The following is a 6,353-nucleotide window of genomic DNA, read 5'->3' as shown; positions in this document are numbered from 1 at the left end:
TTTATTAGAAGGATAGGCTTGGAGACCTACTTCTCTTGGCTTCATATCTGATTCTTTTATGAAATAGAGAAACACTGAAGGCTTTTACTACACAGTGGTGTAGAGATGTTACTGTCCCTAAAATATATTGCATAACAAGCTTATGCATGTGAAGTAACTTTTTTTAGAGACAGTTTTGCTCTTGTGGCCCAGGCTGGAGTGCAATGGCACAACCTTGGCTCACTGCAACCTCCACCTTGTGGGTTCAAGCGATTCTCCTTCCTCAGCCTCTGGAGTAACTGGGATTACAGGCATACTCCACCGTGCCTGACTAATTTTGTATTTTTAGTGGAGACAGGGTTTTTCCATATTGGTCAGGCTGGTCTTGAACTCCCAACCTCGGGTGATCCACCGCCTGCCTCGGCCTCCCAAAGTGCTGGGATTACAGGCATGAGTCACCAAGCCTGGCTGTGAAATAACTTTAAAACATTAATTTCACTGCACTCATCCAGTTTGGCATCTAGCCAGTGGCAATACCAAGTGATAGTTTTGGGAGACTTAAATCATCCCTAAAATCTTCATCAGCCCTCCTATCAAGGCTCCCAACTAAATATACAGTCTGAAGAATAAGATATGTGCTCTGCAAATGAAGCTTTGAGGCTTGTTTGCTAACCCTGTTGTCTTAGTTTGCTAGGGTTGCCATAACACAAAGTACCACAGACTGGATTGTTTAAAACAACAGAAATTTGTTTTTGTTTTTTTTTTCCTCTCTCTCTTTCTCCAATTTTCATAGGACACATTATCTGGTAACTTACTGAGAAAGAGAACATAGAAAGTAAAATTGTGAGACCTTTCATATCTAAAAATATCGTGATTAATAGTTTGTTATTGAATACTTCATTGGAAAACATTTTCTCCTACATTTTGAGAGTTGTTTCATTGTCTTATTGACTTCGGAGTTGCAGATAAGAATTCTGATTCTGAGTCTAAATCTTCTCCAACACATGTTTCTTTAACCAGTCTCCCTGTTTTGAGTCTTTCCTCCTCATCCCAGCTCTGCATGATGTTTGGTGCTGAACTTTGCTGGTGTTCTCTGGAATAAATTGGTTCCCTCTCCTTGGCATCCCTTTCCTCAGGCAGTTAGGTTTAACTTTCTTAGGTTTATGTTCAACTTGCTAAATCAATTGCCATTCCTCTGTTCAGGGATGACCGTGAAAATATTTAACTACAAGGAGGGCAGGAGCACAGAACACACACTGCTTATAATCAGTGAGGTCGTATCAGCGTGGAAAGGTGAGTACTCACTGAATATCTGCTCTGCTTCCATTCAATTTCTATTCTCTAATTTTTTTTTTTTAACTGTTTTCTACTTTTCTCATTTTCCTTGGGCTTGGACACGTACGCCTTTTTGTATTCCTTTCTTGTCATTTTGGCAGGGTTTCAGCATGAGTTAAAATAAATGTGTGAATTTAAAAGCTATGTTTAGCAAAAAGTCTACAAGATGCTTAATATCTATTATCACATTTAATTCTCATATCAAACTTATAAAAAGGTATTATTAACTCCATCTAACATAAGGAAGCTAAGGCACAAATATGTTTAAGACTCTTGCTCAAGATCTAACAGGTGATTGTTGTGGAGCAAAGTTCAGATTAGATGGTCTGGTTCCAAAGTCCATGTTCTTTTCTTCCAAAGAGAAGGCAGCCCTCAAAGTCCACATAGCCCTCTCTCCAAATGAATGTTTTTCCCAGTCTTCTGCTAGCTACATTTCTCAGAGTAGGTTAGCTGTTCACTTTTATCAAAAGCACTTAGAAGTCACTGTTAAAAATGTGGGTCCTTGGGTTTCACCCTAGACCTACTGAATCACAACCTCAAGAAGATGAGAGATTGGGATTTGCATTTCAAACTAGTCCCTGCAGGAGATTATGATTCAGATACTTTGAGAAGCATTGCTCTAATTAACATATGCCTCTCCAAAACAGTAACCACCACCATTGCTTACTGAGTTGAATCATTTTTGCTGTTAGGTGAGTTAGGTAGGTCTTCGTGAGTCCCAAGTGTTACAAATAATATTAGAAAAGAGCATCTCAGATAATTAAGGGCCAATATTGAGAACTAAACATTCAGAGTGACTCTTCCCAGTACAGAACATCTAAAAATGCTGGATAAACTATGAAAAGCACATTTCTAAAAACCAAGCTGACTGGGATAAAGTAAGGCAAATAATAAGGGAAAACCAGAATACAAAGCTAAAGGATTACCAATGTTTGTTCTGATCTCTGGTGGCTGGGACATCTCAGGGAGCCAGAAGATAAAGTCAAAAGACTGAGCAGGTACAAGTCAGACTGGACCTCCATGTAGTCAGGCTGAAGAGGACATCTCAGTGGATGAGACAGGGCACCCACCAGATTCATGTTTGTTGCAAATCTGTAAGAAGCCATACACCAGAGAGGCAGCTATAATACTGTGGCTAAGAGTGTAGGCTGTGGAGGAAATTGCCTGGATTGCAATTTAACCATTTTTCAATATGCAGTTCAGTGGCATTAAGTACATTCACATCGTCCTGCCACGATCACCACCATCCATCTCTAAAACGTTTTCATCTTCCCGAACGAAACTCTGTAATCATTAAACATGAACTCTCAATTCTTCTCTCCCTAAACCCCTGACAATGACCTGTCTACTTGTTGTTTCTATAAATGTGGCTTTTCCAGTTACCTCATATGAGTGGAAGAATATATGTCCTTTTATGTCTGGCTTATTTCATTGAGCATATGTTCTTACAGCTCACCCATGTTGTAGCATGAGTCAGAATTTCCTTCCTTTCTAAGGCTTAATAATATTCCATTATATGTATATCTCATATTTTGTTTATTCATTTGTCAGTAGACATTAAGGTTATTTCCACCTTTTGGCTACAGCGAATAACACTGCTAAAAACATTGGTAAACAAATATCTATTTGAGTTCTGCTTTCAATGCTTTTATACATACACCCAGAAGTAGATCATACAGTAATTTTATGTTTACTTTTTTGAGGGACTGCCATACTGTTTTCCACAGGGCTGCACCATTTTACATTCCCATCAGCAATACACAGTGTTCCAGCCTCTATATATCCTCACCAACATTGTTGCTTTCTGTTTTTTGATACCAGCCATCTTAATTGGTGTGAAGAGGTGGCTCCCTGCAGTTTTGATTTGTAGTTCCCTAATGGTGAAGGACATTGAGTATTCTTTCAGGTGTTTTTATTGGCCATTTATTTATCTTCTTTGGAGAAATATATATTCAATTTCCTTGCCCATTTTTGAATTGGATTGTTTGGCTTTTTGTTATTGAATTCTCAGGGTTCTTTATATATTCTGGATAATAATCCCTTATCAGATGTGTGATCTGCAAATATTTTCTCCTACTCTGTGGGTTGTCTTTTACTCTCTTGATAGTGTCCTGTGATGCACAAAAGTTTTTAGTTTAGTCTAGGTTATAATCTTGACTCCAGAATTTACTCAGTGTGACTTTGGACTAGCTATTTAACCTCTCTGGGTGTCAGTGTCCTCATCTGAGGACATCTATCTCACAAAGTTGACATAAAAATTAAATAATTATTGATTAGGGTGCCAAGACCATTCAACGGAGAAAGGACAATCTCTTCAACAAGTGATGTTGGGAAAACTGAATATCCAAAGGCAAAAGAATGAAGTTGGACCCTTACCTTGTATCATATACAAAAATTAACTGAAAACTAATCAGAGACCTAAACATAAGACCTAAACCTATTAAAACGATATGAAGAAAACATAGGGGAAAAGCTGTATGACCCTGGATTTGGCAATGATTTCTAGATGTGATACCAAAAGCACAGGCAAGGAAAGTAAAATAATAGATAAATTGAACTATGTAAAATTAAAACTCTGTGCATGCAAGGACCTGATCAACAGACTTGTAAGGAGCTTACGTAATGGGAGAAAATATTTGCAAATCATATATTTAATAAAAGGTTATATCTAGAATATATAATTACAACTCAACAATAAAAACCATATAATTCAAATGGGCAAAGGGCTTGAATAGACATTCCTCCAAAGAAGACATACATAAATGCCCACAAGCACATGAAAAAATGCTCAATATCGCTAATCATTAGGGAAATGCAAACCAGAACGACAATAAGATATCACCTCACACCCATTAGGATGGCTACTGTAGTATAAAAAAAAATAAATATTTGGTCTTTGCCACAGGTTCCCGGCACAAAGTTCCTAAAACTCTTGGAATTTACTGTCTGGTATGCTAATGAGATGACTCAAAGCAGGGGCCCCCTAGATACCTTCAGGTTGGGGGTTAGTCACTAGAAAAAGCAATCAGGTGATTTGATTACATCATTAAAACTTCAGCTGCCCCCATTACCTGCACCCCCTTTCCCTCCCCAGTCTCTGGAGTAGGGAGAGGGACCTAAAATTAAACTTAATTAGCAATGGCCAATGATTTGATCAATCACTATTGCATAATAAAACCAATCAAACCCCGTAAGAATGAGGTCGAGAGAGCTTCTGGGTTGGTGAACACATCAAGGTTCTGGGAGAGTGGGGTGCCCATGGGAGACATGGACTCTGTCCCACCACCCCCTAACCCCCACCCAGTACCTTGCCTTATGCATCTTTTCCATTTGGCTGTTCCTGGGTTGTATGAATCCTTTATAATAAACTAAATGTTAAGTAAAGTGTTCCTAAGTTCATTTTGTGAGCCATTCCATTGAATTATCAAGCCTGAGAAGAAGTTGTGGGAACTCCAAATTTATAGCTGGTCAGTCATAAATATTGGTGACCCCTGGGACTTTCAACCAAAGAGGGGACAGTCTTATAGGAATGAGTCCTTAACCTATGAGGTCTGTGCTAACCTTAGAAGTTAGTATTAGAACTGAACTGAGTTGCTGGATGGACACCCAGTTGGTGCCAGAGAATTGGTTGAATTGGTTGTTGGTGTGGAAAAAACTCTGTGTATTTAATGTCAGGAAAAACCTCTCAGCTACTATTAAGAAACAAAAACAGAAAATAACAAGTGTTGGTGAGGATTCAGAGAAATTGGAAGCCTTATACATTGCTGGTAGAAATGTACAATGGTGCAGACATTATGGAAACAGTATAGCAGGTCCTCAAAGATTAAACATAGAATTACCATATGATCCAGCAATTCTGCTTCTGGGTATATATCCAAAAGAATTGAAAGCAGGATCTTGAAGAGGTATTTGCACACCCATGTTATAGCAGCATTATTCACAATAGCCACGTGTTGAAAGCAACCTATTGTCTATTGACGGATAAACAAAATGGTGTGTTCGTGTGTGTTCATATATCTATGAAATAAGCCAGTCACAAATGGACAAATACTGTATGATTCCACTTATATGAGGTATAATGAGGAGTCAAATTTATACAGACATAAAGTAGAATGGTGGTTGCCAGGGGCTAAGAAGAGGAATGGAGGAATTAATTGATATAGAGTTTCAGTTTTGGAGGATGAAAACATTCTGGAAACTGGCTGCACAACAATGTGAATGTACTGAAGGCCACTAAGCTGTACTCTTAAAAATGGTTAAGATGGGCCAGGCGCTGTGGCTCATGCCTGTAGTCTCAGCACTTTGGGAGGCTGAGGCAGGTAGATCATCTGAGGTCAGGAGCTTGAGACCAGCCTGGCCAACATGGTGAAACTCGTCTCTACTAAAAATACAAAAATTAGCCAGATGTGGTGGCGGGCACCTGTAATCTCAGCTGCTTGGGAGGCTGAAGCAGGAGAATTCCTGAAAGGCGGGAGGCGCAGGTTGCAGTGAGCCAAGATGGTGCCATTGCACTCCAGCCCAGGCAACAACAGTGAGACTCCATCTCAAAAAAAGAAAAGAAAAGAAATGGTTAAGACGGTAAGTTTCATGTCATGCATTTTTTACCACAATTTTAAAAAGATTAAATGACTAAATTCACATCAAATATCTTCACCAGTGCCTCACACATGGCAATGCCTCAACACTTGTTAGCTGGCCTTATTTATACCAGTGGCCTAACGCAGATGCCAAGCAGACCAGTGTCTTTGGAGTCAACCTTTCAAGGTCCACAGGACACCCAGTCAGCTTTAATATTTAGAAATAAAAATAGTGGTCCTGAGTTCTCATACACACACTGGCAATTTCTTTCTTTAACATCCTAGAATATCTTAAGTGTAAGTAGTATATGGACTTGCAGCCACTTCTGCATAGATTTGCCATTCTACAGGTTGATTTCAAGGCCCAGCCAGCTGGATCTTGTCACCCTTCTTGTCCTCTGTTCGCATGTCCTATCATCGGCACACCACTACCAACCGTAACAAAACCATCTCAGGATGGCT

At 39.3% G+C, this 6,353-nt stretch overlaps 1 long non-coding RNA gene across 1 annotated transcript; it reads right to left on the bottom strand.

Moving 5' to 3' along the window:
- Positions 1-1,337: 1,337 nt before the first annotated feature.
- Positions 1,338-5,776, bottom strand: LOC116551239. Its single transcript, XR_004268787.1, has 2 exons — positions 5,735-5,776; positions 1,338-2,406 (listed from the first exon to the last, which is right to left on the bottom strand). It is a non-coding gene; the product is annotated as an uncharacterized LOC116551239 (long non-coding RNA).
- Between the last annotated feature and the right edge of the window lie 577 nt (positions 5,777-6,353).

This window comes from Sapajus apella, unplaced genomic scaffold (genome assembly GCF_009761245.1).
Source record: "Sapajus apella isolate SASKATOON/1434 unplaced genomic scaffold, GSC_monkey_1.0 scaffold9, whole genome shotgun sequence".
In the NCBI taxonomy this organism is placed as follows: Eukaryota; Metazoa; Chordata; class Mammalia; order Primates; family Cebidae; genus Sapajus; species Sapajus apella.
The sequence above is the reverse complement of the archived record's forward strand: the minus strand, read 5'-3'. Positions and strand labels throughout refer to the sequence as shown.